General features: G+C 37.9%; 1 long non-coding RNA gene across 1 annotated transcript; it reads left to right on the plus strand.

The window, feature by feature from the left end:
* The first annotated feature begins 6,255 nt into the window (after positions 1 to 6,255).
* On the plus strand, positions 6,256 to 12,132 carry LOC125692419 (uncharacterized). The gene is made up of 3 exons (XR_007376643.1): positions 6,256 to 6,353; positions 7,035 to 7,149; positions 12,016 to 12,132. It is a non-coding gene; the product is annotated as an uncharacterized LOC125692419 (long non-coding RNA).
* The last annotated feature ends 3,778 nt before the right edge of the window (positions 12,133 to 15,910 follow it).

The raw sequence follows: 15,910 nt of genomic DNA on the forward strand, positions 1-15,910 counted from the left end.
AAAGACAGTACATTTCTTGAAACAGATTGGGCAGAAGTTCTTGTGGTACTTGGCCAAGAGCTCTGTTAATATTTCATGGGCTCAAAAGAAGCAGCCTGGTCATGTTAACTGTTGAGTGCTGAAGGGGAGCCAGGAAGAGAACAATTCTTTCTCATGGAGTTACAGGGACACTCTGCTCATAATATATCTATATTTTTATGAGCTACAGCAAACTGTGAACACAGGAGGAAATGTAATTTCCCCTATAATGCTGTGCTGAAGAGAAACAACATGTCCTAAGCTCACAGAATAAGGGCTACTGAGCTGCACATGAGGAATAAAATCCTCCACAGACATCCATGCTGCACATGGCAACACTGTCCAATGCAAACTGAGAAGAATGTTCTCAGGATAATCCTCAAAACTTTGTAGAAAGGTGCATTTCAAGATGAGATTGCTCTCAGCAGTTGCCAGCAACAGAACAGAAACACCAGAAAAAGTTATGAGGCATAACGGTACAAGTGTGTTCCTAAATACCCGCAACTTAACAGATCTCCTCACCTTAGGTGTTTCAGTGTACCTGAAGAGAACCATAGGAAGCCAACTGGTACCAGGATGCCACACATTAGACCCTGATCGTAGAATCATAGGATGGCTTGGATTGGAAGGGACCTCAAGGATTATGAATTTCCAACTCCGCTGCCGCAGGCAGGGCCGCCAGCCTCCTTATCTAATACTAGGCCAGGTTGCCCAGAATCCCATCCAACCTGGCCGCTTTATGTACCTTCCACACAGACTGGGATGGGTGTTTTTTAATTCTGAAAGAACACAAATCATGGCACATTCCACATTTTGCAGGTGATTTTGCTGTGATGCATTAGCATAACACAGTGCCCACAGCGTCATTTTATGTAAGAAGGCAAGCACAAGGAATGAGTTAATGATACAGCAGAGAGTCTGCATTTGGCTACTTCGCCATACAGAAGATCAGGAAGTGGTGAAAAAGCATGACGTTAAAGAGCAAGAGCAGAACCATCATGCAGACCCAGACCATTCTTAAAACTTTAAAATTAGAGATATAATCATAATAGAAACTTCGTGTTCTAACTTAATTTAGGTTCTCAGGAAGAATTGCAGATGCTTTCATTCCACAAAGCATGTTGCCTGGACAAGTGTTCAGGAATTTTTTGCCTGCTGGCCATGACAACGCATGTAGCTGGTAAGGTTTGTGTATTGCGGCCAGGCAACAGAACAACTTCTCTGTCGCTCTCTCTCCATCTTTCTCTCTTCCTTTCCCTGTTCCCAGACTCATTCCTACTGGGCATTTCTTTTGAGTTTTGCTGCCAGATTTCTCTCCTGCCAGGCATTCTGCTTGTACATTTCCAGAGCACTCTCTTTTCTTCTAAGTGTTGGCTTTTCTTTCTTCTCCTTTTCCTCCTTCACTTGTACGGAAATCTACTGAAAAAAATATACACATATATTTTTCTTTTCCTTTTTTTTCTATTGCCATTTTGTGTAGCTATTGCCTACAAGTTTTTGTAAATAAAATTTCTGCTAATGCATGTGTGATATTTCTGTTGGTCTGACACTTTGCTTCCCAATTACTCGTTCCTTTGATTGGTGCTGATTGTCTTTCAGAGCAAATGTTGATGCAATCTGTGCTTCCAGGTAACTAGCATAAAGCCTCACCAAACAGAAAATCTGAGTATTTTGATTCTGTAGAAGCACAAAGCTGTGAAATGATTTGAATGTTTTCAAACTGTTTATTAAAATTAAATTCCCTTACATGAACTGCACAAGTTTTTATTTTAGTGGAGGAAAAAGAAAGATTTGTGGAGTGAAATTTTCTGCAGTATTATATTCTGCTGCTTTTTAAAAATGCACTGGGGACTTTGAAGTATTGTGTTAAGTGAAGAACAAGCTTAGCACGAGAAATGGTGTCTGCTCTGTAAATGCTGATATGTGTATTTTAATACCAAGTAAGTATTATCAAAATACTTCCTATTGGTTGCTGAAAACAACTTTTTCTGTATTTAAGTAATGTTTTGTATTCTTTTATATACCTAGGATGAGGAATTGCCTGAGTACAAGAGGTTTTTCTGGGAATGCATCCAAGAAATGCTAGCGGAGGCTTTATAGTTAACCAGTTTGTCAAAAGCAAGACTTTTTCAGCATGCAGCATCATTCACTTAATTTTTCATTAAGACTTTTAATGTAAGTGCCATTGAAGCAAGCAGCTGTGATGTGGAAATATTTGTTTATGCAAGATCACTTTAAAGTCCTAACTTTTCATCTGTGCAACAAGCTGAACTACAGATCCTGAGCACTGCTGAGCAGCATCACCCACAACAGCCACACACTCTCTACAATCTTTCTTAAAGTTTGTTCTCCGTTTGTACATCATAACAGAAGTGTTACTCATAAAGGATTTAAAGTCTCCAAGCATATGCAGACACTTCCACCATTAAAGTGGATTCAGGTGCTTGGCATGACTGTCTTCAGGCAGATTTCCTTTAAATAATTGATAGCTGCCGTCCCATTGCCCCACAGTAATGTATCTGGATGTGCTCTCTTTGCATTTACGGGGGGGTTCATACAAGTTGCTGGCTGACAGAACGTGTGGTATGGATCTCTCACTTTATTTTATTAACATGATCTATTTTCACTTTCTCAGATGACAAACTGTGCGAAATGAGCTTTCTTGCACCTACTTTAATATGATGAGAAATGTGTATGTCAGCCACAGCTGTCCTGAAAATGCTGTAAAACTTTCAGTGGTGTGAGGCACTTGGATTTGATTGCCAGAAGATGTTGAGTGAAAAATGGAGAGAGACACATTTGAAATTAATCTTTCCAATATTTAATTGTGAAGAACGGAGTTGCATTTTGATGTATCTGTTTTCTTAAGAGATAGCCATAGCTCTCCTCTGTGGTGTCACTATCAAAATCTTGCCACTGGTCAAAGTCAATATGCTGCAAGCATCGAACCAAGAACTTTCCATTAGGCGAGTTAGTCTGTTATGACTTTGGTCAAACCTACCTATTTAATACAATAAACCTCATTAATCACGTAGTGAAAACGTTACAGAAGAAAGCCTTCCTTTCTCCCCTTTTCTCTGGTGTTATATTCACCATTTTGAAGTCCCTCGGAGTCCTCAGAGTAGTGGTTTTGAGTTTTCTTGAAAGGAAGAGGAAGTTCACGATGATGATGTGAGCATACTGAGAACAAACAAATTTATTGTTGTTTTTTTTTTTTCTGTGATGAGTACCAATTCATTTACCAGCCTTTCCCAAGTATGGTTTCCCCAGAGCTAAAACAAAAGATATGAGGAAATAAGCAATGACCTGGCAGTCAAGAGACTTCAAATCGCAGTCATTCATCTTCTCTTCCACATCAATAGATGGTCAGATTTTTGTGAAGGTGAAAGAGACTTAGGGCTATGATATCTTCGGGTGGTCACCTATTTCAGACTTTTGGTTCAAATATATTCCAGAATTCCTGACATATTTGTCAACCTCGTGTGAGACTGTTTTATTAAAGTCTGTAGTTCCCTGAGTCCTCCTTTTTTATGTTTTATAAAGCAGGTCAGAAATTTGCCTTTTTCTTCAGACACAGACTTGTATAGCTTCTGAGACCAGACATAATACACTTGCAGGCAATGCAAAACAGTGCTCTGGTTGGGCTGAGGTCTTGCTGATGTAATTCTGTGGATTTAGTACTTGGTAGGTAGTGGCTCTCCCAGCATGATAACTCTAGTTTCTTGATAATCTTTTTATTGTTAGAAAATCAAACTGATTCATGATTTGCAAATGAAATTAACCTCTTTTCCTTTCTTTCTTTCTTTCTTTTTTGTTTTGTTTTGTTTTGTTTTTAAGAATTGCAGTAAGTACTGTGTCTTGCTTTTCAGTTATGATTGCAGCAGCAGAGGAAATGCACGTGATATTTTTTGTCACAAAGAATAGCCACTGTAGGTACTGAGACTCTCTATAGGAAAAGAAAAAATTCTGTATTTTCAACATTTTACTAGTTTCATTGATATTTACTGTTTTCAATATTGCTTTGGAAAATCTGTGTTGTAGACCTGATTGATGAAAAGAATTTGGAAAAGTGTAATATTTCCCAGACAGTGACATATGAACATAACCTGCATACACTTGAAAGATGTGGATGCTGAAGTTGAAGAGAACTAAGTTATATCAGATTTGGTAAAAGCTAACTCTTTGTTGTAGGTGCGAATTATGCTCTGGAAAGCTCTCCTGCAGATCTCTTTCAAAAAATCCATTATGGGTTCCATTGTTTTAAATGAGATGTTTTATTTTCCAGAAGACTAAAAGACATATGACACAGTTTTGCAGCTCTCATGTTTGGAAGTTGCTGGTTTTGTCCAGATGCTGAACACCTGTAACCTCAGATCATTTCCATCTACTTGCATTCTCAGTCTCATCCTGTATGAGGCAGCTGTACTGGGGATTGGAGTAGCTCGGTATCATTTCCTTAACCACAGCCAGCACTTGCTGCCCAACAGAAAGGTGCTTCCCCCCCTAACTTTGGCAGTTTTATTTCAGCACCAAGTAGGGCTCAGTTCCTTAGGGTGCTGAATTCTTTGTATTTCTGACACTACAACATAAATGTTTTGCGGCAGCTTAATTTAAATTTTAAGAAATTGAATTCCTTTATACACTGAATCATGAAAGCAATACATTCAGTACAGTGACAGGTTCTACATTTTGCTTGCTTACCACTATTAACTTGGGATTATTTATTCTATTAAACATAATTTATAGTTTTCAGGAATGTCATTCTCAGTATGCTAAAGGCTATTGCATTTACAACAACCTAGGTATGAGCATTCAAAAGTTATCCAAAGGATTTTAACACTGGATGACAGAAGATGGGCATGAGGTGCTTCCTTCCAAATGTAAGGAAGAATGCTGATTTTTATACTGACATTTCTGGCTCCATAACAGACATTTGTTCAGACAAAAGAGATAGTATATAGTCACCAATGTTGTTATTTCAGGCAGCTTAGAGAGAAGGAAAAAGGAATAAATAAATATCTCATTTATTGTTGGTTTAGGTCTGCCATACTCTGCCAGCAAATGTGATCCCACACATGATCCCAGAGCATTATTTCACCACATTCATGAGGACAGTGAGCTAGAAAACCTATTCTTTTGCCTTTACTGGATAATTTTGTGTCCTGATTTAAGTAATGTTGCAATTGTATTCTTATTTCATTTTGTGTGATTACATAAGCTCTCTGATAGCATGCACGTTCCAATATTGGTGAATTTTGTTCAGTCAGGACAGCAGCATGTATACTGTTGGTAGCACTGAAAGCAACATGAAGGTGACCTTTGGAGAGGAAAATACTTTCTAGTTAAGGCAATGATGTTCAGGAACAAAGGAATGCATGTAGCAGATGACAGTTTCAACATTGCTTTGTACTGAGGGATGTGGTTTAGTAGACATGGTAGTGATGGGTTGGAGGTTGGAATAGATAATCTTAGTGGTCTTTTCCAAGCTTAATAATTCTACGGTCATAAGATACTTCATTTTTTCCTTGTAGAAAGTACCACAGAGATTACTCCTGCCTAATGAGTACCATACACAATTGTATTGAATGTTGAACTTCAAATAAGCATGGTTTGTATTTGTTTTGAAATTTTCCCTTTGTTGTATGCATCCATTTGTTGCCTGTAGTGCCCATTTGTTGCATTGGAAAGCTGTGCAGTGTATGTGGCCTTAGTACTTTTCTCCTAGGGGAATGGCACCTAACTAAATGGCATCCATGGTGATAGCGGTTACACATCATGAAGTCTACTGGGCTTATGTCCCTTTGTTTTTAGTGGGAGTAAAATTTTACTACATCCAGATTGTTGCCTCTTTTCCTATTTGTTTTTAAATGTAGCCTTTATTTCATTAAAGGCCAGAATAATTTGAAGTTATCTTTGTAGATCTTTGTTATCTTTGTAGAAGCAGATCTTTGTTTTTTCTTGTCTTCTCTCTTTCAGGGAGAGTAAACCAGGGAATCAAACTAAGTTGTAGCTGATGTGCTATGCTGATATATGGTTTGTACTGTATTTTGAAAGAAAGTGTCACATGAGACAGAGTTTTTGCTTTTAATTTCTTTTGTTTGGCAGTTGGACTACATGATCTTGATTGGTCCCTTCCAACTCAAATGACTCTATGATTCTGTAACGTGGTTCTTTCGTGCAGGTACTAGCAGATCTTGGCAGATCTGATGTGGTCATATTAATCATCGTCCTGTAGAGCTTGTGTGTGCGCAGAAGATGTGGTGCCCTTGAAAAACCCATGAGAACTGAAGGAATATTATGAAAAGGCAATATTTTGCTGGGCCAAATTTCAAAGTGTAAGTTTTGATCTTAAAAATGTATTTGCATTTGGGGAAATACAGTTGTTCGTATGACTGGTTCTGCACAGTGCAGCAGCCTTAGTGAGGGTCAGTGGAGTCATCCTTCTGCTGGTGTTGGCTCTGAGGTGTGTCCACTCAGGACACAGTGAGGAAGAGAGAGATCATCTTAGAAGGAGTAAGAGATGCAGATGACAAGCCCATTTTAGTTATTGCTTGGCTTAAGGCAGAGATGAGTCCCTTAAGGAGGTTTGTGTGTCTTGCATGAACTGTGTGGGGAAAGACACATGTCATGATTACATGTCATGGCACAGTGACAAACAGATGGATGGAGAGAGACTCGGGATGGGAAGGGAAGTATGGGGCAGTGCGGAGCTTGTAGACCAATAGTTGTGAAAAACTGTGTCAGATGTTGAAATGGGATGAATTGTATGTGACAGCAGATGAGCATCTGGTAGATGGGTTTGATCAAATGCTGAACAAGGATGGCTGCTTGTGCTCACGAAATAATTGGGAGTGGGGGAGCAAGGGTCAAGAAAGGCAGCTTGGAAAGCCAGGAAAAGTAGTGATGCCATTCCTAGGATAAAGTAAGGATACTAAGAAGAAATTAGTGGTGGGAATGGAATGTAAACAACTGTCCTCAGAGCAATCAGGAAGGCAGTCCTGGATTTCATATTGCAGGTGAGCAATCTCCTACTGGATCTGCCAAATCCTTAAGTGGGCAGGGGCAAGGAAGAGGAAATGAAGACATGTCATAACGTGGTGTTTGGCTGCCAAGTCTGTCTTTCACAATATGGTAAGCATGGATTTGTGGTGAGGAGAGGCTGCTATGTCAAGTCAACCCTCTCTGTTGATGTTTCTGAGAGAAAAGAAACCGGCTAAATACTATGTCTCTGACTTATATTCCCATTTCTTTTAGAAATATTTCATAACCCACACCCCTAACAGAATTTGGGAGAAATAATTGCAACAGTGTATTGCTATGATGTATTGTGGAACCACAGTGGAATAATATTTTGGAACTTTAACTGTTCTACATCAGATCTAATATTGCAACTAATCCATCAAAAATTGATCTTGAAGTCTCTCAAAAATAGCTGCTGGCAGCGTAAACGCTTATAATGAATGCTAACATTGCCTTGCTGAATAAAAAAATGACACTGTTCAAGTCCCAAGAGTGGCCAAAACAGATCAATAGTTTGTGGGAAGATATCCACATTGATGCGGTGAGCACTCGTCTTCATCTGTCTAATGCTGCTGTTTCCCGCACGGAAAAAAAGGTAGGTATCCTTAAAATAGGAACAGAGGTAACCCCACTCAGGACAGGATCAGCTACACCTAAACCACTACAAATACACTGAAACTGGGTTCCTGCATTTACTCCCATCACTGCACAAGGTTTTGTTTTGTTTTGTTTTGTTTTTTTGTTTTTTGCAATGATAAATGGCATTCCCTTCATGTGCATTGCTTTTTTATACAAAACTTATTTATACAAAACTTAATGAGATCCTTTTTTTTTTTTTTTTTTAATTATTTTTATGAACAAAGCAAGAAGTCTGGTAGAATGAATTTTGCATCAACTCAGCAGTGAATTCCAGCACTTGAAAACAAGTAAAGTAGAGATACATTTTATTTCAAGAAGCACTGCAGTAACCTAAGAGCTACTAAAAATAAATATAGTTGGCTCTGGACTAACCAGTCATAGTCTTGCTGATTAAAAAAACAAAAAACAAACAACAAACACATGAGCTTTGAAGCCTGCTAATAATGTTGGCATCAGTCATAAACATGTTTGAATTACATTTTTGTAACATGTATATACAACAATATATAACATTTTGTTACATTTCTTATGACAGAATTCTGAGAAAAGAGATCTTTGCACAAGGAATGGACAGAACAGTCTATTAGCTGTGGTGATTGATTTATTTTATTTGGTTTTGGGTGATTTATTATTGAAATATTATTCTGTTACCTTCTCCCCACTTGGCCATTGGAGCTGTTGTTTCTCCTCTGCAGGCATTTTGCTATGCTTCTCTCACTGTTTCAAATACAAAGCCAAAAAAGAGAAGAGAATATCAGGATTATTATTATTATTATTATTATTATTATTATTAGTTTTTTCTGTAACAATTGAATTCTGGAAGAAACTGAAGTTACTTAAGCAAAGTGGATTCTCTGAGCCATTTGGGAGATAGCTAAACATCAGTGAAAATGATATAGAAAAAGAACAATTCTGCAAAATGAAGTGTAGGAATTGGATAATGCAAGCGATGGTTTCTGACAAGGTCCGTACTATCTATTCTTTGTGTAGAGAAAGGCAATGCCTAGTTAATAGCTCCATAGAGAAAGGAACTTCAGCATTTGCGGGATCTCAGCGACTAATAGTTACAATTTTAACGCTATTATTTCACTATTAAGGATTTTATTTGACATGGAGATTGAATGCTTTTGTTGAGTAACAAACATGCATGGAATATCTGCATGAAGCACTCAGGTGCTTGGGTAGTGGCTTTGAATCGTTTATCCTCTGACAACAACCTCTTTCCTCAGAGGACATTTTGGTCAAGTTGCAAGAACTACTGCCATTGAAGTAGCATGAACAGGATTTTAAGAACTGAGATTAGGTAGCCTTTGCAGGTGGAGCTGGTTTTTTTCTGCACATTAATATGGGATTCTCAACAGAAGCCTGTCTCTGGCCATGATTTTTGGCATGCTTCCCAGTGGAGCTTTCTGTTTCTTAAAGAGTCATTTAGGTACTTCTGTATTAGAGCTCATACAAGACAAGAAGTGATAAGGAAGGAAATGAGTAACCCCTGGAAAATATGCATTTTTATTATTAATCTTTCTCATTCTTTTTGTCAAAGCTTTCAATAGCATTTCAGAGTTGTTACAATACACGAGTCGTTAATTGTCTGCAAGTCTGTGATTCATGAGTAAGCATGACAGTAATAGCTATTTGATAATATTTTCATAGTTTGAGAGTTCAAGACTAAGGTTTTTCATTACCACCTATGTTACTGTGATTTAAAGAATGTTGTAAGATCGTTGCTTCATTTAACCTTTGAGCTGCCAAGTAGATAAGGATGAAATGGATGATGCAAGAACCAGACTTAAAATTGTAGAGCAGCAATTTAGAAACAATATAGAACAATCTAGAGCATGCTAAATGCTTGCTTTTTTGGTTGTTAAAGAGAGGAGAACTATCTAGGAGTTACAGATGTCATCAGCTTTTGTCCAACAGCTATCCAGGACTGTATCCAACTTAAAAAGGATAGAGTGGTTTAAATTATCTGTGAATAATGCAAGGTTTGGGATTAACTCTATAACAGTGGAGGACTAATTCTGCCACCTGCTTTATCTTTACAAACTCTTTTCTTTTTCTTTTTCTTTTTTTTTTAAATACAGGTTTCTCATCTGAATAATTTAAACCCCCATATTATGTCTGAGTAAAAGTAGCAGGTGGAAATGTGAATTGAAGTAATTATGCCTAATACAGTTTAATCACAAATTTTTGTGTAGTCATGAGGGAAAAAAAGGAACAGAATAGTTGGCAAGTGGCATGCAGGAAATTTGATTACCAGACATTTGTCTTGTGGAAGTGAAACAAACCCTCCATTTACCATAGAGGATAATCAGAGTATCAACAGTTGAAGTGATACCTTATGGCAGATTGCATCAGTGCACTGTATATGGCCCTGATATGTAAATCCGGAAACATTTGCTTACCTTTTAAAAAGCATGAGAAAGCTCGGATGTAACTGAAACTTCAGCATATTTTACTAAGGAGGGGAAAAAAAGAAAGAAAATAGATTAAACCCCACTTGAAGCAATGGAAGTTACTGCAACTCTCAGTTCTGGTTTCCTGTCTGAAGTGTAAGGTGTGTTCTAGGAAAAAAATGCATTAAGAGTTGTGATGGCAAGTTCTAAATCCCAGTAATTTTTTTATGTTAATTTTGGATCACATTTTGTCCTCTAAGGCTGACAAGGTCTTGAAGAGTCACAGACCTCTCAGCTAACACCCTGGCAAGTAGACAGTGCAGAAATGAGCTCTGAAATATATTCAGCTCCTGAGTAATTAATTTATAGTGACAGGGATTTTTCTGAATGGGCTCTCGGGGCAAGGTATCCCCCCACATTATCCTTCTATATAGTGCCTATCTATTTCTTCATGCTCTGTTTCTTGCATCCTTCTAAGGACATGCTCTTGCCTTTTTTTTGTGCGATGAAGAGAGGCTGTGGATACCCCATCCCTGAAGAAGCTCAGGGCCAGGTTAGATGAAGCCCTGGGACCCCTGATCTGGTGGTTGGCAGCCCTGTCCTTGGCAGAGAGTTGCGACTCAGTAATCTTTGAGGTCTCCTCCAAGCTAAGCCATCCTATGATTCTATGATATTTTCTTTACTGTTACTTCTCTTTATTAGACCGTTCCAACGTAGAAATTGCACCTGCTTAAATATCTTTAAAACTACCTCTGCAAATACTTAAATCCATTACAGATGCACTTGATTACTAAGGAGTGAAACAATCTGTCTTGGTGTTCTCAAAAATCTCAACATCGCTATTTCACCTGCTCATGTGGTACCCAGCTGTGGCTCGTTGGCCTCTTGTCCGCCTTGAGTATGCTATTGTTGTTCAGATATGAGATTTCCATTCCTGCAAGGCTCCTATATCAGTCCTAAGTTGGCCCCTCTGTGTTCTTCCAGGGAATGCAGAGATTTTGATGGGATGGGAGGGGTTGTTAGCTGTTCTATGTGCTCTAAAGCATAAGTGCATATTGTAAAGAAAACATAGCTGCTAAGGGAGCAAAGTGGTTAGAATGAAAACTTCTAATAACTTTGGAAGTCAGTGTCTTTACATGTTTTGCATTATAGTTCAGTGTGCTAACACTTGGCTACAGTGCTGTGCATCTCCTAATGCATCAGAATTATTAGAACATCTGGCCTAAATAGCTTCATGCTGATACACTGAGAAAATCCACAGAGGATTCAGTCCTTTTTAAATGATTTCATTTTATATCTAGGATAGTAGATTGCATTATAGTTATATTTATGCCAATATATTGGTGGAGGAAAATGTTGTTTCTTTTTTCTCTCGGTCTCTAAGTTCCTACAGGACACATCTGTGCTTCTTCATGAAGACACACATTCTGACCTGTCTTCCAAGGCTGGGCAGAAGGAGGGTGTCTTTTCCCTATGCACAGCCCACCTGAAACCTGCCAAAAATAATAGATCTCTCCATATCCAGCAGTAATCCTTTAAAAGAAAGTCATTTCTGCTACACTTCTCTACTGTGTAATGATGCAAGCTGATCCCATCCAGTATCATAAGAGACTGCTGCTTTCCAGAACTTCCCCAGATCTCTGAAAAGCTTGCATGCCATGTTGTTGCTGCCATATTCCAGCTACAGGAAGGTAGAGCCATGGTTAGATTCAATACTCTGGTTTCTCTTGAGATAGTATAAATCTTTCTATGATTCAATGCACTGTGCACAATTACTCAGAAATTACATTAGGAGTGCAGTGTGTAAATGGGAATACAGCTGTACAAAGCATGGATAATGGGGTTATAATGATTAGAATTGCTTAAAATACTTTGTGAAATCTGTCATATTGAAGAAATAATTGTTTAGTTGTTGAAATTCATTTTTTCCTCTCCTTTTTAGAATCCATATGACAAATGTCCCTATTGTAGCCAACTCACATGGATGGAAAGGTTGGATGCACTACAGAGACATAATTCTGATAGCTGTCTGCAGTGTCTTCCACAAGTTGAAGTATACATGATGGTGAGAACCACTAAAGGAGTTAATGGCATTTCTTCTTATTATTTTTATTATAGGAAGAAGTAATAATAGTGATTGTGGATTTGAGGGTGTTCTTATTATTTTATTTCTTTCTTTATTTTAAATTCTGATTTAAAAGAAGAAGGAAGAAAGTTTTGCCTGGAGACAAAATGCTAGGGGAAATATTGGACAATATATGTCTGCATTAGATATTAGGTAAGTGGTGCAACTGAACATGTTTAGTTGGCATTCCAGATACTTTCAAGCTTAAGTCTCTACACATGCTGTTAATTGATGTGTTTTCTAGCATTCAGAAATACCATGTATCAGTGAGAATGAATTTCTTTTTTTTTTTTGGACTTGCATCAATTTAGATGCACTTTTCTCCACTATGTGTAGTACTGAAACCAGTCCAGTATTTCAGAAATGCATAGTGCTAGGTAAAAGGTTCACACTGGTTAAGGAAATATTCATGAAATTAAAAATGTATCTTTCTGAGAAATCTGAATGTATTGAACTAATTTTTCAAGGGATGCATTGTCATCTCATGGACAAAATTCTATCTGAAAGATCCCAGGATGGTGCTTGAAAGCACTCACTTGTAGCTCACTTATAGCAGCCATAATTTCAGGCAATTTTCTCAGATATTTTCAGATGAAGAAGGATGAATGATTCAGGCTATTACAAAGCTATTACTAATTTGCTGTTTTGTTAGAAATATTTATTGAGACTTGGTTTGGTTTTTTGTTTTGTTTATTCTTTCTTTTTTTTTCTTTGTTGTTTGTTTGCTTTTTGTTTGTTTGTTTTTTACTATTCTGCAGGTCCCTGCTGAAATTGTTGCAGAGCTCATCTGCAATGTTCTTGAAAATACTTGATGAATTTTACCTTTTTTGCAGGTGGAAATAAGATAGGGTTGTCAGTAGATTTAATTAGTTAACTATGAGTAAAATGGTTTGTGGATATTAATTTAGAGAACATCGAATGCCAAATTAAATAATACTTAGATGATAGGATCTTCCTCAAAGAGACACTTTTAAAATATTTTGTGTCATGAAACGGAAGTGTGGTGTTGAGAAATAACCTGAATATCACATTTCCTTTGCTGATATTTGTTTACCCTATAGCACCAAGTTACTCAGAACTGATGGGAAAAAGTCTTTTTCTTCAGGTCTAACTGTTAGAGTCCTGCTATCCCAAAGCAGATTTCTTGGAGAAAAGTGACAATCATGCCACAATTCTCAGGGCAGCACAGTGCTGAGATAGGTTGCCCACATAGCACCTCCACACTCATGTTAAGGGACACGTGCTCCCTACCAGAAAGAACATTTGTGCTGTGAATAGTACCAGGTGACTGTGATATTTGGCAGGTTGCAGTGAGTAACGGCGGTGTGCCTTTAGGTGGCATTTCTGCTGGGAAGTCTGAAGACACCTCAAGATAGGTGTTATTTCTGTTGTACAACTGGCAAGAGTAAATCCCTGGGAGTTGAAGTGGTGATGCATTGGCACAGGCTGCTCAGGGAGGTGATGGAGTCACCCTTCCTGGAGATGTTCATGAAACATGGAGATATGGCACTGAGGGACAGGAGTTAGTGGGCAAATATTGGTGGTAGGTAGACGGTTGGACAAGATGATCTTGGAAGTTTTTTCCAACCTTAATGATTCTATGATTCTGTGGTGAATTTACATACAGCACATTATACACCAAACTCCCCCAGCTCTCAGCCTCTGACAACAGTAACATAGTTCCCTCTAGTCTTAAGATGAACAGAAGTTCCCAAGCCTTTTCATTAATTATGAAAGGTATAAATGCTTTCAATCACATGGTTGTTTTTCTCTGATGCAGAGCTATTCTGGGATGTGAGTTCACAGGGAGAAAAGATGGCTGAGGTGAGAAATGTTGAAACAGCTGAGCAAACCACACAAACACTTGAAATTACTGCAGCTACTCTTAATGGAGGTTGAAATAGGGAAAAAGGTTGGCAAAAAATAAATGATTGATGATAACAAAAGAGCAAAGTGGCCAGTGAATCTCATTTCTTGAAAAAAATTCAGCTTTTAGTCTAAATGGTTGGGTTTGGTCTCAAGCCAAAAGTGAGCTTGTCTTTGTAAGTTTGAAATTCAGTAAACAGAGATTTGCACAGTGCAGATGTCAGTGCTGCTAGCCAGGGTGGCAGCTCGTGATCCAGGCACTCATCCTCACACCAGGATGTTTGCTGCTACTTTCCAGCAGCCACTATGAGTAGTGGTGCTTATTAACATGGAAAAATAAGACTTCAGGTACTTCAAATCAAGCACCTAGAATCAGACTCACAATATATAAAACAACTCACAGAAAGTCCCATACTGAGGTAGTTGTATTCTCTCTCATTAACTGTAGTAGATTGGTAATCCTTGTAGCAGGAATTAGCAAATTTTACAGGAAGGTTGTGAAAAAGATAGTCGTTGAAAGAAGATTTTCTTGTATTTTACCAGCCACAATTGTATACTGCAACTGGGATCATTTTGAATAGCAGAGTATCCTGGGAATTGCCCTTGCACTGGTGAAATAATGACTTCATGTTGTGAGGTTTGGTCTAAAAATAATAGAACATCCTCTTCTTGGAGTACAAGAAGAAGAAGGTGACTTCCTTGCAGCAGGTGAAATGCTTGAGTGATACTGGTGTGTGTTATGCAGAAACACCCTCTTACATACAACATAGCAGCCTTTGGGAAGCGTATGCTTGGATGGCTGTGCCATTTTTCTTGTCGATTTGCAAGAAAGATTCATTCAAGCTAGAATGTATTCTGAGAAGTGAACAGGGAAGATGAGGAGAATGAAAGGAGAATCTTCTGAAACAGGTAGGATGGTAGATAACATGCTTAACCAACCATATAAAAACTAACAGTTTTAGCCCTTGGCTAAAATGAGAAGGTTCTGTCCAAAAAATGGTAAGATAGGTGCTACAGCAAAAGATCCTATGCTCCTATTTGTTTTCTATATATTCATTTGCTTTTTTTTTTGGTGATACTAGTGAAAAGCAGATTGTCTACCTGTGGTAGCAGAAGACTACAATCAGCAGTTTAAGAGATTCTTCCAAGTTTTGGGCCCCTACTCATGGGCAATATTTATATAGTGCAAACAGAAACAACACTGGCCATCTAAAAGAGCAATGCTGACTCTTTCAGTAAAAGACTTTTAGACCTTCTAATCATGCTACCACTAAAGATACGTATTCTAGGGAAAGAAATAGAAAAATGCAGCTTTGTGTTATATTGTGGACCTACTGAACAGAACTGACTACTAAATTGGTAAAAGCAGTGTTTTGTTTTCATGTGCAATGGAATGACATAAAGGCATCTTATTGTACATTTCAAAGCAAAAGAGCTTCAATCCAATTTGCAAATGTTTGTTTTTTTCTCTAGATGGAACGATTTATTCTTGTATGAGTTTTGTTAGGATACCAACACTAAAAGGCATAATTTTTGTCGTGAGAGCAATATAATTGGTGGCCTTTTGTGTAGCTGACAAATATGATTCACAAAACATTTCCATGTTACAAATATGTTTTTAACAGGAAAAGTAATTTTTTCCACAAGACGTTGGAAAGATTTTATAATGCATATAAATAGAATTTAGTAAGGTTTTGGCAGATTTGTGACCCATATTAATTTGAATAATTTACAGTGCCTCCTAATGAATAATCAAGGTTGGTAGTCTTGGGTTCAGGTAAAGAGTCCTGAATATATTTCTCTGACACTGACCTCAGGCAGCATGGTTTCTTTGACAAAAATGTGT

This window comes from Lagopus muta, chromosome 4 (genome assembly GCF_023343835.1).
Source record: "Lagopus muta isolate bLagMut1 chromosome 4, bLagMut1 primary, whole genome shotgun sequence".
NCBI classification, from domain to species: Eukaryota; Metazoa; Chordata; class Aves; order Galliformes; family Phasianidae; genus Lagopus; species Lagopus muta.